Genomic DNA, 21,613 nt, shown 5'->3' on the forward strand with positions numbered 1-21,613 from the left:
CCACTACCTGGGCTGTTCTCCTGGCTGTATATGATTATTTATCTACATGGTTGGCTCCCTATATGTTTGTAGGTTGGGTATTCCTAAGTGCATATAGTTAGAGTATAAGAAATTTATTATGGCTACTTCAGACTCCCTGTTAACACTATAATTGCAGTCTTGCATCACAGCTCTGTCCTATCGTTGATTTGTGCCAACACTGAAAAAATAGGTAGCAGACTAGACATTACCCAAAAAAACGATATAAAAAGTTCACAACTGTATTTATCAAATCTTGGATGAACCAGTCAGTAGGAATATCCAGGTACCCTGTGCTGTAGCCACATATCCCAGCTGGTATCATGGGATCTAACATGTGCCAGAGATTATCCATTACACATCCACCTCCATCTTAAAATGTTGACACCACATAAAATGAGCCCATAGACACGAGGTTGATTCCAAATACTGATGTCTCCTTTAAAATGTAGTAGAAATATCTACCATTCGACAATCTTTTTCCAGTTATCATTGGTCTGGGCTTGTTCACTTGCCCATTCTATTTGGTCTTGTTTTTGTTGGACAAGACTGAAACAATCATTTGATTTTACAGTTCATCTGACTATGCCAAGGACTCAAATGGACACTAACTTTTCATACAACTTATGTTAATCTAATAGTATACCTGATATATATCAACTACGTATTTTACTTAAAGGATTGCACTTTTTGCTGATAAAGAGTATTTGTTCAATTTTCTAAAGAGTATTTATCTGCAAGAACGATTAAAAATAAAATATACATTTTATTGAATATTGTTTAAAACGGGCTAGTTGCCAATAAACTCAGTTAACAGGCATAAGCAGTTGTCATCAGGCTGAATTGAGCGTACTAATGAAACAGAGCAACTGCTCAGTTTGCAATAATCTATAGTCCACTCTCCTAGAGCACAGCAATTCTGACGCTAACTACCACTATGAATTGTACCTGCCTAATATAAAGTGTCCCTACGCGTTTCTACACTCTCTATTGTTAAGAGCGCGTCCTCAGGGGTCACAAGCACTAATATTGTTGTATTCACCAGGCAGTTCACAAGTATATTCAAGGACTATGCCCTGTGTGTGCTTATGAAATGTATTTTTGTACCGCCGGACAGCACTGAGAAGTGCTGTATCGTGTCTCCCGGCGTGCGAGCGACACTGATATCTGGCCGCTCGCGCACCGCTGAATATAAACAGACTGTCCAAGGGCCATCCGATCTCGGATTATCTTTTACGAGACAGAAAAGATACCTGAACGGGGGGGGGGGGGGTATCCAACTCTGAGGATGACCTGCGGATTATTAATTTATCATCACGCTTATTGACCACTGTTGAGATCAATATCTTGAAAAGGGGGTTATCATTTGTTCCTACAAACAGATTCGATGCCTTTTCCTGGGTGTAGGATCTTAATTTGTTTTCACATAAACTCAAATGGAAAACATTTTTTAAGACCCATGATAGACTCCAACACCAGGAATTGGGTATTCTTGAGGAGGTCTTACCTCAAGTGAGGATATTGGGTGATCTATGGGAGGAAAGCCAGAGAGAGGTGGGTGAGCCTTTCATCGATTTAAGACTATCTTCGGTGAAAAATCCCCCCATTAACGACAATACCCCCATTGATGTGTTCTTGGAAGTAGTGAGTGACCAAATAAAAAAGCTTGAGGGTCATACTCACCTGAAATATAACACATCAAGGGAAGAGATGCTCGCGCTTCAGTCACCAGAAAATGATGACTCTATTGTGATAAAAATCCTCTGATAAGGGGCGCAATATTGTCATCATGAGTCGAATACAGTATGGCCAAATGTGCAAATCGCATCCTGAAGGATAGGGTATGTTATAGAATTTTATCAAATTACACCACGCTGGACTTTCTCAGTGAACTTAGAGATATTCTGAATGATGCCCTTAAGGAGAGACTTATTGATGATAAAGAAAAAGCCTTCATTTTAGGTGAATATCATCAACAGGCAACCTTCTATAGCTTACTAAAGACCCATAAAGGCCTGGATCCTCTCAAAGGTAGACCAATTGTGTCCGGTATTGACAGTATTTCTCAAAATGGTAGCCTCTATTTGGACACCATCCTTAGACCCTTCGTTATTTCCCTTCCGGATGGATGTCCTCAGAAAACTTGAGGATGTCAGATGTGATGGAGAGGTCTTCTTGGCTAGCCTTCATGTTGAATCTCTCTACAGCTCTATTCCCCATGACCTTGGGAGTAGGGCTGTGGAGAGCTTCCTTAAGGGTAGAGGCACGCATTTTGAGCCCCATAATCGCTTCATGATTAGATTACTCATGTTTGTGCTACAGCACAACTTCTTCCTTTATGCCAACAACATTTTCCAGCAGATAAGAGGTGTGGCGATGAGTAGCACATGTGCCCAATCTTACGCCAACCTCTTTCTTGGCTGGTGGGAGAAGGAAGTGGTGTTCTGTGAGGACATGAAGATTTGGACGTCGCCTGTCCTGTTATGGCTGAGGTTTATAGACTATGTGTTTATTCTATGGTCAGGCACAAGAGAACAGTTCCACAGCTTTGTTTCGGTCCTTAACATTAACAATCTGGGTCTTTTCTTCACATCGGAAATTCATGAAAACCAGATTAATTTCCTGGATATTACTATTCAGAAAACTGAACAGAGCTATATGTGTACCAATATGTACAGAAAGGATACCACTACCAATAACCTATTACGATAGGAGAGCTGTCATCCGACAGCCCTGAAGAAGGGGATACCTAAGAATTAATACCTAAGGGCTCAACGTAACTGCTCCTCGATTTCTGACTTCAAGACTTCAGCTCAGCAGATGAAAGCGAGATTTCAATGAAGATGCTATCCTGAGGAAGTCTTGAAGAATGCTTATCAACATGCCCTAGGTTTCAATAGAGACCAGCTTCTTAATCCTAAACCAAAACAGACTTCGGAAGATCAATTTAGAATTATAGGGACTTTTGATACAGCAAATTTAGAAATCCGCAAGATCCTTGAAACATATTGGGGGATACTTAGGGCTGATCCGGATGTGGGAGACTTGGTAGGAGAATATCCTTCTATTACATTCAGACGAGGGTGTAATATCAGGGATAGACAGGTACATAGTCACCTCACTCCACTCCAAATGACGACGTTGTTAACCACGTCCACCAAAGGTACCCATCGTTGTGGGAATTGCAAAGCATGTGACTCAATTTTGACGAGTAGAACCGTTAAGAGTAATTCTATGGGGAAGGTCTTTGAAAACAGATCCTTCATTAATTGTAAAACAAAAGGGGTGATCTATCTTATTACGTGCACGTGTAATATGCAATACATAGGCAAAACAATCAGAGAATTCAGGAGACGCATCAGGGATCATGTTGGCCATATTCGCAGGAAAGTAGTAGATACGCCTATCTCTCGACATGTGTGGGTTGTTCATCAGGGGGATCATAGAGTGATCAAATTTCAGGGAATAGAACAGGTTTGCCCATCCGGTAGAGGTGGGAATTGGAATAGACACATTCTCCAAAAAGAGGCCCAGTGGATCTTCAGAATGGAGACTACTAAAGCAGTGGGTCTCAATGAACATATTTAGTTTACGTGTTTTCTTTAACTCGTGGGACTATCAGGATCAATCCATGGTTCTGGGATATAGCATCGATTATCTGGGACCGTTGTCCGTACGTCCAATTATTATTCACACTAGCGATTTATCGATGGAACCCTGATTTATCCAATATCATTAGCCTGAATTACTAGTCATCTATCCCCTTATACTTCAGAGGTTCAGATGCTTTGCCTCTACCTAAGTACTTGTGGATGCACATTGCCTGTTCAATGCATGTTAATTCCTGCCTTGCCTGCTCCAGTGTGTCGCTTATAGGGGGTGGACACATTTCCCCCTGTATTGTTTTCCCCCTGTAGGGGCCTTACCCACATTGACATATACAATCCTCCTTTTTTAGTGCATATTGTGGTATTTGTCCTCTGATCCCCGTGATTATGCTGCAGCCTCTTTGTTTCCTCATTCTCCAATCAGCCTCTATCTCCAGTCTTCAGTGTAAACAAGTCGCCTAGGTTTCCTTGGTAACCAGGGACGCTACAATGTCCCACGTATCCCATTGGCGGCTCACTGACAGGGGGGCCGTTCCTGGTCACGGATGTCATGAATGACGTCCTGGATGGTGAGTGGTTGCGGTCCCCGATGACGCCAATGTTGTGGGCGGGACTAAGTCTGTTGAATATACTGGTGGACTGCCTGGTGAATACAACAATATTAGTGCTTGTGACCCTTGAGGACGCACTCTAAACCATAGAGAGTGTAGAAACGCATAGGGACACTTTATATTAGGCAGGTATAATTCATAGTGGTAGTTAGCGTCAGTTGCTATAGTGCATAGTGGTAGTTGCTGTGCTCTAGGAGAGTGGACTATAGATTATTGCAAACTGAGCAGTTGCTCTGTTTCATTAGTACTCTCAATTCAGCCTGATGACAACTGCTTATGCCTGTTAACTGAGTTTATTGGCAACTAGCCCGTTTTAAACAATATTCAATAAAAAAATCGTTCTTGCAGGTAGATACTCTTGTATTTTACTTACTGTTAAAATGTAGTTGTTTTATCCAGGTAAATTCTACGTGCAGTTACTGCCACTAGGGGTCTCCCTTCCTGTAAACCCACTGTTGTCAAGAAAAATCAGTTTCCGGTTACAGAGCAGAGGAGACGGACTGCAGGAGGGGGGGGTGTTTCTTCCGTGCCTGCCAATAGAAGTCTATGGAGAGGTAAGCAGAAGAAGGGAGCAAGAGCAGAGAGACACAGACACACTGCTCATACAAGTCTATGGAGAGGGGAGGGGGAGCAGGAGGAGAGAGCACGGTGAGAAAGATACAGGCACAGACACACTGCCCATACAAGTCAATGGTGAGGGGAGAAGGGAGCAGGAGCAGAGTGAGAAAGACTCACACAGATGTATTGCAGCTTCCTCGTAAGTGTTATATCACACCCCATTGCTGGTTTTTCAGTACACTGCTCATTACTGCTGTTGAATGTCCTCCATGCTGCTGATGCAGCATATATGATAGATAGAGATAGGAGAGCAGATTCTCCTTTTCTCTGTGTGCTGTGTATAGAAGACATGATAGCATTTAGGCTCCACACACTAGCTCAGAGACAACTGAGAATTAGAGATAGAGTCTGCAGAGGGGAAAACTGCTAAAAATGCAGGATACAAGTCATATAAGACCAGAAATTGTGTTATTCCTCATGTACACACGCATAAACAGCTTATTCCTCAAAATTACTTGAAAAGTTAGGCACACTTTAACCCCTTCGCACTTTGGCCATTTTTGACCTTCCTGACAGAGCCTCTTTTTTCAAATATGACATGTTTCACTTTATGTGGTAATAACTTCGGAGTGCTTTCACATATCCAAGCGATTCTGAGATTGTTTTCTCGTGACACATTGGACTTTATGTTACTGGCAAAATTTGCTCGATACATTTAGTATTTAATTGTGAAAAACACCCAAATTTTGTGAAAAATTGCAAAAATGTGCATTTTTGTTTAAAATTAAATGTATCTGCTTGTAAGACAGGCAGTTATACCACACAAAAAAAGTTGCTAATTAACATCCCCCATATTTCTACTTTAGATTGGCATCGTTTTTTGAATATACAAGGCTTAGAACTTTAGCTGCAATTTCTCAAATTTTCAAGAAAATGTAAAAAGCCTATTTTTACATTTTCCAGTTCAGCTGTGAAGTGGCTTTGAGGGCCTTATATATTATAAACCCCTAATAAGTCACCCCATTTTAAAAACTTCACCCCTCAAAGTATTAAAAACACAATTTAGTAAGTTTCTTAACTCTTTAGATGTTTCACAGGATTTAAAGCAAAGTAGAGGTGAAATTTACAAATTTCACTTTTTTTTGCAGAAATTCCTTTTTAATCCATTTATTTTGTAACACCGAAGCCTTTACCAAAGAAATGCGACTCAATATTTATTGCCCAGAGTCTGCAGTTTTTAGAAATATCCCACATGTGGCCCTAGAGTGCTAATGGACTGAAGCACCGGCCTCAAAAGCAATGGAGTACCTAGCGGATTTTGGGGCCTCCTTTTTATTAGAAAATATTTTAGGCACCATGTCAGGTTTGAAGGGCTCTTGCAGTGCCAAAACAATAGAAAAAAACTCTCCAAAAGTGGCCACATTTGGGAAACTAGACCCCTTAAGGAAATTGTCTAAGGGTATAGTGGGCATTTTGACCCAACAGGTTTATTACAGAAATTATTGGAAGTAGGCCGTGAAAATTAAAATATACATTCTTTCAAAGAAAATGTAGGTTCAGCTAATTTTTTCTCATTTCCACAAGGATTAAAGGAGAAAAAGCATGCCACATTTGTAAAGCAATTTCTCCCGATTAAAACAATATCCCACATGTGGTCCTAAATGGCTGTTTGGACACACGGCAGAGCTTAGAAGGGAAAGAGCGCCATTTGGCTTTTGGAGCTCAAGTTTTGCAGGAATGGTTTGCGGAAGCCAGGTTGCATTTGCAAAGCCCCCCATGGGACAAAACAGTGGGAACCTCACACAAGTGACCCCATTTTAAAAACTACACTCCTTGAGTAATTAATCTACGGGTGTAGTGAGCATTTTGACCCCACAGAGGTTTTATAGATTTTATTAGAATTGAGCAGTGAAAATAAAAACAAGCCTTTTTCTTCAATAAGACGTAGCTTTAGCTAAAAAAAAATAATTTTCTCAACAAATAAAGGAAAAAAAGTACCCCAATATTCGTAAAGCAACTTCTCTGGAGTACGGCAATATGCCATATGTGGTCATAAACTGCTGTTTTGGTACACAGCTAGGATCAGAATTGAAGGAGCGCCATTTGGCTTTTGGAGTACAGATTTTGCTGGATTGATTTCTTGGAACCATGTCGCTTTTGCAAAGCCCCTAAGGTACCAGTACAGTGGAAACTCCCCAAAAGTGACCCCATTTTGGAAACTATACCCCTCAAGGTGTGTAGCGAGCATGTGGACCCCGCAGGTGTTTTGCCGAAATTAGTGTGCACTCGATGTTGCAGAGTGAAAATGGGATTTTTTTCCATAGATATACCAATATGTGGTGCCCAGCTCATGCCACAATAACAAGACAGCTCTCTAATTATTATGCTGAGTTTCCCGGTTTTAGAATCACCCTACATGTGGCCCTAATCTTTTGCCAGGACTATCGACAGGGCTCAGGAGTGAACGAGTACCATGTGAAATTGAGGCCTAATGTCACGTTGGGTTCGTGGACCCACTGGGTCGTACCGCCTTGGCGGTATGGCAGCTGGCCAACAGGGTGCAGATAACAGTCTATAGTTCGTATAGGGTACCTGTGGCAGCTCGGACAGTAGTAAGGCAGGCTCGGCTGGGACTAGGCAGCAGGCAGACGTAAGGCGTGGTGTAGCAGGACAGGCGTGGTATGCAGCACAGCACGACAACAGCTCAGCATGGCACTTGACCAGGATATAGGGGATATAGGATACAGATACGGGAAACACTGGGAACTTGAAGACACTAGGAGACCATTTGCATAGACAAACTTTGGGTACGACAACAATGCTCAGGCATGGGAGGAAGGGGCTGGGCCCTTCTTATAGCCCAGGATGCTCTGGGAGCAATCAGCTCAACCTCCCACCTGCGTGCGCTTTGGCTTCTTAAGTCTGGACTGAGCTTGCGAGTGCACCCTGGTGGTCACTGTTGAACAGGTCGGCCATATGTGCAGACATCTCTGTAGAAACGGGCGTCGACTGGATGGAAGAAGTTCGTGGTCAGCGACCACGGACGTTACACCTAATTTGGCAACTTACACAGTATTGGTTCACAATTGCAGAGGATCTGATGTGAAATAATAAAAGAAAGCACTGAGAAGTGACCGCAATTTGGAAACTACACCCCTCAAGGCATTTATTAAGGGGTGTAGTGAGCATTTCCACCCCACAGGTCTTTTCCATAAATGATTGTGCTGCGGATGGTGCAAAGTAAAAATTCAAATTTTTCCCTAGACATGCCATTTCAGTGGGAAATATGTTGTGCCCAGCTTGTGCCACTGGAGACACACACCCCAAAAATTGTTAAAAGAGTTCTCCCGGGTATGGCGATGCCATATATGTGGAAGTAAACTGCTGTTTGGGCACGCTGTCGGGTTAAGAGGGGAGGGAGCGACATTTGGCTTTTGGAGCGTGGATTTTGCGTGGTAGTAGTTTTGTTTGGAGTTTTACTGGTATTTCAGTTTGTAATGTGGGGCATATGTGAGCAGGGCAGAGTACATCAGGGGCATAGTCAGGTGGTATAATAATGGAGTAAACAATAAAATAATCCATAAATATTTGTTGCGCTGTGAAGCAATCCTTTATGCGCAGGCCAGTGTCGCACCGATAAATGTCCTTTCTTATTCCCCTTTTGGTCCACACTCAGCACCTTTGCAGTTTGGGGAATTTAGCTGGGAAGTGTTGTCCTGGTACAATATGGGCGCCCTCGCTTCTAGCGTATATGTTTGGGCCCTACCCTTCCTGGTTCCCCAATTTTAGGACCTTGATAAATCGCCACTTGAAACAGAAGAAATGTTCCCCTCGGGCCTGCACAACCGCATATTTTTCTTTCCTGACTTATTGGAGCCTTAACTAATTTTATTTTTTCATAGATGTAGTGGTATGAGGGCTGTTTTTTTGCGGGACGAGCTGTAGTTTTTATTGGTACCATTTTGAGGTAAATGCGACTTTTGATCACTTGTTATCCTTTTTTTTGGGAGGCAAGGTGATAAAAAAACAGCAATTCTGGCATAGTTCTTTAGTTTTTTTTATACAGAGTTCACAATGCGTCATAAATTGCATGTTAGCTTTACTCTGCGGGTCAGTACGATTACGGCGCTACCTAATTTATAGCACTATGTTTTACAACTTTTTGCACAATAAAATTACTTTTGTACAAAGAATGTATTTTTATCTTTCGCCAAGTTGTAAGAGCCATAACTTTTCAATTTTTTCTGTATGAGGGCTTGTTTTTTGCGAGACGAGCTATAGTTTTTATAGGTACAATTTTTGGAAGACAAAGTGACCAAAAAAAACAGCAATTCTGGCATTATTTTTTAGTTTTTTTTTTACGGCATTCACTGCGTGGGACAAATAACATAATATTTTTATTGTTAAGGTCGTTACGGACACAGCGATACCAAATATGTATGGTTTTATTATTTTTTTCAATAATAAATTACTTGATAAGGGAAAAAGGGTAATCGTGTTTTATGTTACTTGAAACTGTTATCATTTTTTTTACAAGTTTTATTTTTACATTTTTTACACTTTTTTTTACACTTTTCTTTACTCCCACTAGGGGACTTGGAGGTGCAACTGTTTGATTGATGTTCTAATACATTGCACTACCTATGTACTGCAATGTATTAGAACTGTCAGTTGTTCACTGACAGCAAGCCAATCAGGCTCCAGCTCCTGTCGAGGCCTAATCGGTTTCCGTAATGGCAGACAGGAGGCCATTATTATGCCTCCTGTTGCCATAGTACCAGTCGGCATCCTTGCCATCGCATGGCAGGCTGCCGATTTCCTACAAACCACTAAGATGCCGCGATCTTATTGGATCGCTGCAACAAAGGGGTTAATGGCAGGAATCGGATCTAGCTCCGGTTCCTGCCGATACAGCGGGGTGTCCGCTGTAACATACAGCGGAGACTCATTGCTGATAAAGCTGGCTCAGCTTCTGTATTAGGCCTCCGGTTGCCATTGCAGCCACCGGCAACCCAGTGATCACGTTGCTGGGGTGTCGGTGGCTAAAAAGTCCTCACGTGCTGCGATCTCTATTGAATGTAGCATCTGAGGGGTTAATCGGCCGGATCGGATCGGTCCTGGCCGTTATCTCAGGGTGCCAGCTGTAACATACAGCTGGCACCCGGCGGTGATGGTGTGAGCTCAGCTCCTGAGCCTGCACTATCACCGCGACGTAATGGTACTGGGCTTTGCGGGAAGCCCTGCCGACAGTGTTGTATATATACGGCAGATATCGGGAAGGGGTTAAAAGGTTTGTTTCATAAAGACAACCTCTGTCCATATGCCCAGTTAGGGCATGCAGACTTCATAGAGGGTGATCTTCACTCATGACCCCTCTATTAGCGAAAATGGAGGCTCCCGTTCTGGTGGACTCGAGTCGTTATAAAAGGGGTTGTCTCTGATGAAAAAACTCTTTTAACAACTGCACTGTACTTGCTGAGACTAAATTTAAAGGGAAAGTTTAAAAATATATATATATATATATATATATATATATATATATATATATATATATATATATATTGGAGGCACATACTTTCATCCTGTATTGCTTGCATAGCCAGAGAAGCAGGCTGTGTGTGCTGTATGGCAGTTGCAATGAATGAGAGTTAATTGACGGAAAAAATATCAGATTATAGAAAATGTACATCCCCTCCCCCAGAGTACAGGAAGCGACAGCGGAGCTGCGTACAGATCCCTATGGCTGGGTTCACACAACCTATTTTCAGGCGTAAACGAGGCGTATTATGCCTCGATTTACGCCTGAAAATACGGCTCCAATACGTCGGCAAACATTTGCCCATTCATTTGAATGGGTTTGCCGACGTACTGTGCCGACGACCTGTCATTTTAAGCGTCGCTGTCAAAAGACGACGCGTAAAATGACTGCCTCGTCAAAGAAGTGCAGGACACTTCTTTGGACGTAATTTGAGCCATTTTTCATTGAATCCAATGAAGAAAAGCTCCAAATTACAGCCGTCAAAGACGCCTCACAAAATGCGAGTACGAGCAATTACATCTGAAATTACGGAGCTGTTTTCTCCTGAAAACAGCTCTGTAATTTCAGACGTAATGGTCGTTATCGTGTGCACATATCCTATCTGTGAGTATAGTGTTGTTATCTTGCCTTATCAAGGCCTTCAGCAGTACAATAGAGCTATTATCTGTTATTAAATCACCCATTGTTTAATGTTAATTAGATAATTCTGTTCATTCTGTCCCAGTCCATACAGCAAAGCTAGTTGAGCTGCAGAAAACAGGAAGTATCAGTCTATTGTGGCTGTTCTTGTGGCCAGTGTGAAAACTGGAATATTGAAAGTTTTTTTTTATATAGATAGGCACATAAAAATAAAATTAACAAAAACTCAACAAAAAAAACTGTAAACAAAAATGTTTCTAATAAAAACCTAACTTAAAGAGGCTCTGTCACCAGATTTTGCAACCCCTATCTGCTATTGCAGCAGATAGGCGCTGCAATGTAGATTACAGTAACGTTTTTATTTTTAAAAAACGAGCATTTTTGGCCAAGTTATGACCATTTTTGTAGTTATGCAAATGAGGCTTGCAAAAGTCCAAGTGGGTGTGTTTAAAAGTAAAAGTCCAAGTGGGCGTGTATTATGTGCGTACATCGGGGCGTTTTTAATACTTTTACTAGCTGGGCGCTCTGATGAGAAGTATCATCCACTTCTCTTCAGAACGCCCAGCTTCTGGCAGTGCAGATCTGTGACGTCACTCACAGGTCCTGCATCGTGTCGGCCACATCGGCACCAGGGGCTTCAGTTGATTCTGCAGCAGTATCGGCGTTAGCAGGTAAGTCGATGTAGCTACTTACCTGCAAACGCTGATGCTGCTGCAGAATCAACTGTAGCCTCTGGTGCCGATACGATGCAGGACCTGTGAGTGACGTCACAGATCTGCACTGCCAGAAGCTGGGCGTTCTGAAGAGAAGTGGATGATACTTCTCTTCAGAGCGCCCAGCTAGTAAAAGTATTAAAAACGCCCCGATGTACGCACATAATACACGCCCACTTAGACTTTTACTTTTAAACACACCCACTTGGACTTTTGCAAGCTTCATTTGCATAACTACAAAAATGGTCATAACTTGGCCAAAAATGCTCGTTTTTTAAAAATAAAAACCTTACTGTAATCTACATTGCAGCGCCAATCTGCTGCAATAGCAGATAGGGGTTGCAAAATCTGGTGACAGAGCCTCTTTTATTATTATTTTCTGACTACACATTCCCTTTGTCACATCATAGTGGCATATTTATTAAGCAGGACACAGTGAAATTGTGGAATGCTGGTTTTATGTTCTCAGCTGAGGGGTGTGTGGGTACTAAATTACTAAATCTGGTTCTATATAATCATTTATTATCAAAGGCTAACTAAATGAATCCAATATGGCAGCTCTCAAGTAGCCCATGTAAGCTTCTCTACCCTTTATCAGCCAGATAACCCCTGATGGTTATTGTTGCACCAGTATATAAAACTAAAATCAAGAAATAAATTAAAATAAAATAAAAACTATTTTTAAAACTGTTCTATGATAATAATTACACTAAATCTACTAATCTGTGGCCTAAGAATATTCTTTATTTTCCCTGTAGGTAAATATGACAGATTCTACGACTGACCAGTTTGAGCAAGTTTGAACTGAAATGTATTGGTGATTGTCAGTGCAGAATTACAGGAATACTGGGTTGGTCTATTTTTACATGTATCTAGAAAGAAATGTCAAAATCATATTTAAGACAGGCTCTAATTACATGTAAGAATGTATGGCGATTATAAACATTGGGGGGCACATATCATCTTTTTTTTGCGCTGCTTTTCTGCCATTATTTTCTTTCTAGACTGCCTAAAGACAGATGAATCTTTTATTTGCGCCTTCTTTAATCACTTTCGCGCTGTCCTCGGCACATTTATAATTTGCGACTTATTGTAATAGGCTAAATTTTTGGCAGAACTTGATTCCACCACAGAGATGGTGTAAATTGACATAGAAGAACCAATAAGAGAAGGTTCCAAGATACCGCAGATAAGAAACTATACCTAAACTAAATGACTCAGGTGTCCAAATTCCCCTTCAGCCCCCACCCCTGCCCACAGTTGTTAAGCAACTAAACATTATTTTTTTCCTCAGATCACAAGGGTGTGTAAAAATAATTTTAAAAAATCATACCCACCAATCCCCCGTCACACCCGTCCCAACGCTGCCGATCCCCTACTGGACTCTACTTCCAGCTGCAGCGCTGACATCCCTACACAGGGACATGTGACCACTGCAGCCAATTAGCGGGAATCATACAGTGACATTACTGGAGCTTCCCTGTGAATCCTCCTCCTCTCTGGACACTTTGCCGCAGCTCCCAGCTATCCTGTAGCGCTACTGGCTGCAGGTTATTCAATGCCTGCAGCCACATTTTTCTCTTTCCTCCCTCACTACAGTGTGTAAGGCCCCAAAAAGCTTCCAGTGCTCCTGTCTCCTGTAGCTGCCTTTCTCTACTCTCCTGACAATATAGAGTGTGAGCTGTTTGAAAAGCTGGGTGACCCAGCGTTTACAGACAAGTCACTCAGTTTCCAGAGCTCCTGGTGCCTCTTCAGAAAATTAACTGGTAAGTCATAGTTTTTTGCAATTTGAACAAGATGTGCCAAATTTACAATACCCTGTGCGATACTTTAGTGAATTTGGCGCAAAATACTACTCAAAACTGTCTTCTTCATAAAAATTCTCTCCTGATAAATATCCATTACCTCACGCTTGCGCATGCGCAGTACAGCCGATTAGACCGGTGGAACTTGAGTGTTGTACTGCGCATTCGTCGATTCAGAAGCAAAGGCGTGGGCGCATTCATGGAGAATACGGCGCCATGCGTGATCACCTCTTCTATACTGCCTGCAGGGCCGGCCTTAGGCTAGATGGTGCCCCGTGGAAAATTATCCTTCGTCGCCCCACCCCATCATTAAAAAAAATGCCCCATAAAAAAAAGCATAATGTCCCCCACAATATAATGCCCTATATCATGCCCCCACACAGTATAATGCCCCTTTAGTGCCCCCCATACAGTATAATAATAATATTATAATATAATATATTATAACCCCTTCAAGGACACAGTATTTTGTCCTCTAATTGTGCCCACACAGTATTATGCCCCCTAAGTGCCACACACAGTATATTGCCCCCTGAAGTACCCCTACACAGTATAATGTCCGCCTAGTGGCCCACACACAGTATAATGCCCCCCTTCCCTGTTTGCCACACACAGCCCCCCATTGCAGATAGTGCCTCCCTGTAGACAGTGCCATAATCCCCCGCCTCCCCATGTACACTGCCATACAGCCCCCCACCTCCCCTTGTAGACAGTGCCCCCAAACAAAACAAAAAATTGTACTCACCTAGGCCCCGTTCCCACGACAAACTGAGCTGCTCCACGACGGGATCCTTGCGTATGCCGGCCTGATCCTGTAGCCTAGTACAGAGTTTCCCAAACTTTTCGGACTCGAGGCACCACTGGAAAAATAAAATTTCCTCAGAGCTCCACTACCAAAAATTGTTTCGAGAAAGACAGAAAAACGGCTAAAAACAAGCACTACACTCTTAGGGTATGTTCACACAGTGTTTTTTTGTAAGGCAAAAAAAATCTGTCTCAAAATTCCTTCAGAAATTTTGAAGCAGATATTGAATTGACAGTGATTTTTGACCTTTTTTTTTTGCAGTTTTTTTAAGCCATTGAAGCTAATGCAAAAGACGAGGGCAAAAAAAGCACCAAACGAGCACCGCAGGTATTTTCTGCCTCCTATTAATTTCAATTGGAGCTTAGAGGTGCAAACCACCAGCCACCAATCACAGTAAAATCACCATCAGCCCGTCACTCTCACTAAAATGACCATCAGCCTGCCACTCACAGATTCCCCCTGTAGATAGTTCCACACCACCCCCTTGTTGGTAGTGCTGCAGAGCCCCCTGTAGATAGTGCCACACAGCCACCTTGTAGGTTGTGCCACACAGCCCCCTTGTAGGTAGTGCCACACATCCCCCTTGTAGGTAGTGCCACAAAGCACCCTGTAGATAGTACCACACAGCCCCTTGTAGGCAGTGCCACACAGCCCCCTGTAGTTCCACACAGCCCCCGTAGGTAGTGCCACACAGCCCCCTGTAGATAGTGTCACACAGTCCCCTGTAGATAGTGCCACACAGCCCCTTTTAGGTAGTGCCACACAGCCCCCTGGTAGGTAGTGCCACACAGCACCCTGGTAGGTAGTGCCACACAGCCCCATTGTAGGTAGTGCCACACAGCCCCCTGGTAGGTAGTGCCACACAGCCCCCTGGTAGCTAGTGCCACACAGCCCCCTTGTAGGTAGTGCCACACAGTCCCCTTGTAGGTAGTGCCCACAGCCCCCTTTTAGGTAGTGCCACACAGCCCCTTGTAGGTAGTGCCACACAGCCCCCTTGTAGATAGTGCCACACAGCCCCCTTGTAGGTAGTGCCACACAGCCCCCTTGTAGGTAGTGCCACACAGCCCCCTTGTAAATAGTACCACACAGCCCCTTGTAGGTAGTGCCACACAGGCCCCTGTGGTGCCTCACAGCCCCCTGTAGTTAGTGCCACACAGCCCCCTGTAGATAGTTCCAAACATCCCATTTTAGGTAGTGCCACACAGCCCCCTTATAGGCAGTGAGTGCCACACAGCACCCTGTTAGGATAACGCCACACAACCCCATGGTAGGTATTGCCACACAGCCCCATGGTAGGTAGTGCCACACAGCCCCCTTGTAGGTAGTGCCACACAGCCTCCTTGTAGATAGTGCCACGCTGCCCTCTTGTAGATAGTGCCACACAGCCCCCTTGTAGGTAGTGCCACACAGCCCACAGCCCCCTTGTAGATAGCACCCCCTTCCTGTAGATAGCGCCACTGTAGCACTCTGAAGGAGCGGAATCCCCCTGTGGTCGGGGATTCCGCTCCTGGAGCGCTCCCCTTGATGTCTCTGCCCATATATGGACAGTGACATCAAGGGAAACTCCAGAAGCGGAATGCCCGTCCACAGCGTTGCCGACGCTGTGACCGGGGATTCCACTCCAGGAGAAGCCCCTGACGTCTCTGTCCATTTATGGACAGTGACTTCACGGGCTTCTCCTGGAGTGGAATCCCCGGTCACAGAGTCCGTAACGCTGTGGACGTGGATTCCACTTCAGGAGTTTCCCCTGATGTCACTGCCCATATATGGACAGAGACATCAAGCGCTTTGTCCAGAAGCGGAATCCCAGGCTACACGGGGATTCCGCTCCTGCAGGGATCTACAGTGGAGCTAGTAGATAGCAGAGCAGGGAGATACCTCCCTGTTCTGCTACAGTGGCGTCGCTACCGCTTTAGCAGCCGTAGTGGCTGCAGGGATCTACAGTGGCGCTAGTAGATAGCAGAGCAGGGAGATACCTCCCTGTTCTGCTACAGTGGCATCGCTACCGCTTTAGCAGCCGCAGCTCATGCCCGGTGTCGCCGCTAGCAGTCTCTATACAGCGGTAGCAACGCCATTGATTGAAGAAGCACCCGCGCGGAAAGGCGGCTGCTGAGTCGCCCGGGCACTTCTAAAACAAGCAGGGGAAGGGAGCCAGCACAGCTCCCCCTTCCACCTGCTGGAGTGATGCACCCTGTGCAATGGCACAAGTTGCACACCCCTAAGGCTGGCCCTGACTGCCTGGCCCTGTCAATCTTAGAAGAGAGGGAGGGACTGACTAGGGATAGAAGGTAGAGCAGTTTTGAGCAAAGATGATGCACTCGTTGCTCCAAAAATCTAATTTGCATATAAGGAATAAAGTGATTATCGCTTCCATGGAGCCACTCAGCTGGAAAATAAAAACATTGAAATATTCTGGTGAGGCTACACTATATTACTCTGTTGCTAGTTTAATTTCTGGTGAAAGACTTCCTTTAAAGCAGACTAGTCACTGAGGTCCACAATAAACTATAGCAATTTCACAAATTAGCTGATTTAGTGAGTAATTATTATACAACTAAACAGATACCAAACTATGAACAGGGGTGCTAGACATCCTCAAGAGAAGAGGCGCTGCAGTTTCTGGTCTTTGCAAAACAGCAACGCTTTACACAGCACAAATTCTACGTCTGTAACCCAGAATAGAAAATATAGTACATAGAGGAAGAGGCATTGCTGTATGAATTATAAGAGAATTAGCAGATTTCCTTCCTCTGCTCCACATTGCTGATCTACTTTCAAACTCCCAGTTCACAGTATGAGTGGCTGGTTAGTGGATATATTATGCTCATAATATATAGCAGGCCCTTCAGTGCTAAGTCCTCTTTACCAGCATATATCTCTAATGTCTTCATTATGGAAAGTAACACCATTATTTGTATCTAAAGTATAATACATAGCCCAGGATTTAGCAGAGTGTGTACATTACAGGCCTCTGATCGCTACTATACAATACAGGCCTCATTATCTACTGACTAATATAAAATGGAGACTATAACATCCAATGATTATTGGGTACTAGAAACTCCATTCTGTGATGCTATTTTGGCATGAATATTGCCTGGTGAATATTGCATAAAGCCTGATCAGCCTCATTGGTGAGGTAGATAGATATAATTAAACTCCTCTAACTATGGATTGAGACTCAAACATGCATATTCTGTGACGGCTGCAGGACAATGCAGACTTGGTACTATAGAGAATTTGGTGGGGACCCTCTCCCTAATAACAGGGTCATCTAAAGGCCCTATCACACAGACCGATTTTGGCCGATGCTGCAAGCGCCGATCAACGAGACAGCTCGTTAATCGGTGCTTGTTTGCTCCTCTCACAAGGAGCTATGGATGGGGACGAGCGTTCGTTACTCCGATCGCTCCTCCCCATACATTATTATCATGTCGGCAGCATGATAATACACAGGGAGATGTGCTGCCAACAACAATAATATTTGACTTTTTTAAAACGATCATCAAATGAACGAGCGTTTGCTTGTTCATCTGCAGATCGCTGCCCAGTTTACACAGGGCAATTATCGGAAACGAGTATTCGATGAACGATCGTTTCCCGATAATTGCCCAGTGTAACACCCCCTTTGCCTTGTGTCTCTTTCACAATCCACCAGTAATTGTGAGCTATGAAATTAGAGGACACGGGTGGCGGGACAGGAGCGAGACTCCCGGCTCCTGGATGATGGAAGCATCGGCGGTGTTATGGCAACGGTGCTTGCAGTTTCGTGCGTCATATCGAAGGACAGAAGGACAGAAGAGAGTTCCGTCGGTTCTGTAAGGGGAGGAAGGTAGGCGGAGCGAAGAGAGACGTTGTGACATTAGGCGGGAGTAAAGAGGAGGAGAAGGAGGAACGGGAAAGGAGCAGAGACAAGTGCAGGAGAGATTAAAAGAATACATAGGAGACTGTTTTGGCACCAACGACAGGGTAGACTGGCGGCATCCATAAAAGTTACTGAAGGTACTCTGGTGGAGGTGGCTAGCAGCATAGAGGGCGCATCAGAGGAGAAGACACAGACAGATAAGTGATCTTGGAGTCACCAAGTGTGCTTAGGCCGTTAATGGTGGCGTCAGTGGTTTAATACTACTATTGAATTTACCCTAGTGAATAGTATTACTCAGTTCCTACCATATCTTCCTATAGCAGACTCTACAGAAGTAGGATATCGTCTGGAATAGTGAAGCGTTGCTAGACCGCTACTCCTCTTTCATGTCATTTGAGACCCGTGTCCCTGAGCCTAAAGGAAGGAGAATACGCTTGCATATTTTGAGTAAATATGTTATACTGTTAAAGTGAATGAAGAGTTACGGAATTGGGAGCAAGTAGATTAAAAAGGGGCAGCGTGTTAGGAAACGGAAGGATGTGTTAATGGACAAATAACGTAGAGACTCTCGCACATGCACCCCAAGACTTGGTTGCGTACCTAGGCATGCCTGAATAGCATTGGCCGCTGGCTAAATATGGGTGAGTGAGGCCGTGAAACCGCTAGGACCCAGTGCCGAAGGCTGGTTAGTTCCTCTGATAACCAAGGCGCAGCTAGGAGACGGAGAGTGACTCTTACTAATAAGTATTCTGTGCAGTAATAGGTAGCTCCTGCCGTGAATGCCGGAGGCGCGTTTCTACCCTAGTCAGGTAACGTGGGATCAGGCACAAGCTCTCTCAAAGGGGACACCAGCGGGATCGACGTCCCCAAGCTCAGTTCTGTCTTGCATTCTCCTACTAGGAAAAAGGGTTGTTGCATGATTGTATCCACAGTAAAGAATTGAAGTAAAAGTCTGTGTCCAATCATCTATTTCAAATACCTCGGCCACCCTACATGCAATCTAATGGACAGGAGGAAGATGCTAGATGCAAAAATCCAAAATAGAAAAAAATCGAGGCATTCACCGACTGTGGCAATGAATTTCTTTATTCAAGATCTTGGTCTAAAATTATGTGGAGTAAGCCTACGGCCGTTTTGCGTACATACACGCTTTATCAAGGCCCTGGCGTCACTTCCTTTCCTGCCCATTTTATATCCATGTGTCAATGCGTATTTACGTAACAAAATTTCAGCTCAGTGCTCCCGTAATGAGGTTTAAAGGATACCCCCGCAACTTTAATCTTTGACTCATTTCATCTGCCTGCTTAAAAAACACCTCATCATCACTACTTATCCTCCTTAGTCGTAGAAATTGGGAATAGGGGAGAGATTTAGTGACGTGTTTAGGATGGTAACTATCATACCTTAAAAGTGTAGGTAGAATTTTAGGATGTATATGTAACTCTAAAAGAGGGGCAGTTGCAAACAAGAGGGTATCGTAAACCTACTGCCACCAATACACTTTTAAGGTATGATAGTTACCATCCTTAACACATCAATAAATCGTTTTATCATTTAGTCATAGCCCTATGAGTGATGTAATACATGCATTAGAAAAACTTGGCATCTGGTTGAAAACGATCTGTTACTAGCGGAAGTTGCAACCAGACAGCCAATAGTATATTTTCGTAGATGCAAAAATGTTAAAGATATACTGGTTAAGGGTTGCTTTTCACAAAAGGAAAAAGAAAAAGAGAACTTGTTATTAGAAATGGGGCCGAAAGGCAATCACAAATGTCGGCAATGCAGTTTTTGAAATTCACTAATACGCACTAGGAACCTTATTATAGGGGGCTGTACGTTTGAAATAAATGAATTGATAACCTGTGGGACACAGTATGTTATATACATTTAGGGACGATTGCTGCTTCCCCTTCATTTCTTCTTGCTCACTGTGAATCTTTGACACGCATTTAGCAGCGATTCACAGGTATTGCAGCCTTTTTGTCCATTCACTTCAATAGGAGATAAGGCTGCAATACCTATGAATCACCGCTAAATGCGTGTCAACGATTCACAGTGAGCAAGAAGAAATTAAGGGGAAGCAGCGCTCGTACAAGTGCTGTGGCCCATTCAAAACAGCTGATCGGCGGGGGTCTCAGCTATTGATGACCTATCCTGAGGATAGGCCTTCAATTTTTAGTGGCTGGAAAACCCCTTTAACACTAAACCAATGGATTTCTTCTGGTTACCAGGTCAGGCCATAGGATTTCCGAACAAAGAGAAAGGGGTTCCAAATCCTATGTCTTGCTGCTGGGAAACTGTCTATCTGGAAAACGCTTGATGGATTTGAAAGATAGAGGCCCGTAGCAATTGCCCCTTTAGCTCTATCTATTATTTGGCCGTGCTGGACATAATATTCCATTATAAACCCCATCTGAGGAATTTCAAACACATTCCAGCATTTATAAGTAGAAAAGTGTAAACCATTAGGCTACTGCATACTTTGCGAAAGTATGCAGTATTACACATGATAGGATTAGATATATGGCTCAGCAGACAGTATCACACCTGAAAGGATTAGATACGTGCATCGCTGGGTCCCGACCCTGTTCAGCATTAGGGCATTATGTGCACCTTCAGCTATAGCCAAGCCACTGGCCTTAAAGTTTATGATTTTATCGTTTGCCATTAGCTAATTGTTGAGTTCATGTAGATACAATAGGCAATCCTTAATAGTACTTAGTATTTTTTTAAAAGATCCTTTAAGATTAGCCTCTATTCTGGTTATTCACCACCCTTTACTCCACATCCTGTTTGTTCACTCATATTATTCTCTTCCTCCAGTTTCCTCCTTTTATATCCTTCTAGTTGCTCTGCAGTCTCTCCCTTCCCCAGCTGTCAAAGTATGGATATTGCATTGACACTTGATGGAGAGTTTTGAAATCTACACGTTTATAGCACATTTTTGGCTCATTATAGGTGTCACTCACCAAGAAAAAATGGAAATTCAAATTCTTCTGCTCTTCCAGTGTACCCATGGGACAAATCCCTGGAAAGTCAATGGGGAAGTAATTAAATCAGAAAAGGAATATCTTTGGTGTAAGTTTCGTATAAAGGTTAAGCCCAGCATGGTGACTGTGGAGTAATGTGTCCCTAAGACATCACCGTTCATAATATAATGTACACCAGAGATATAAACTGTAAACTTGCTTACAGAAAACCTATAAAAATACAATGCTTAAAGTTTGTTCATACTATACTTACCTGAAGATATGAATTTTACCATATTTTACTATGCAAAAAAAAAGTTAGCACCTCATATCAAATTGAGGCCCTGTTCAATAGTTTATCAATAGCTTTTCATGATAAGTTTAAGATATACATCAGCAGATTTTCTCAGCGCATACGTTAAACGTAGACCAAAATGGGTAGATGGATCCTGAAATTAAGGGGAAGTTGCAAACCTTCTG

The sequence above is a fragment of the Rhinoderma darwinii genome, chromosome 4, assembly GCF_050947455.1.
Source record: "Rhinoderma darwinii isolate aRhiDar2 chromosome 4, aRhiDar2.hap1, whole genome shotgun sequence".
NCBI lineage: Eukaryota > Metazoa > Chordata > Amphibia > Anura > Rhinodermatidae > Rhinoderma > Rhinoderma darwinii.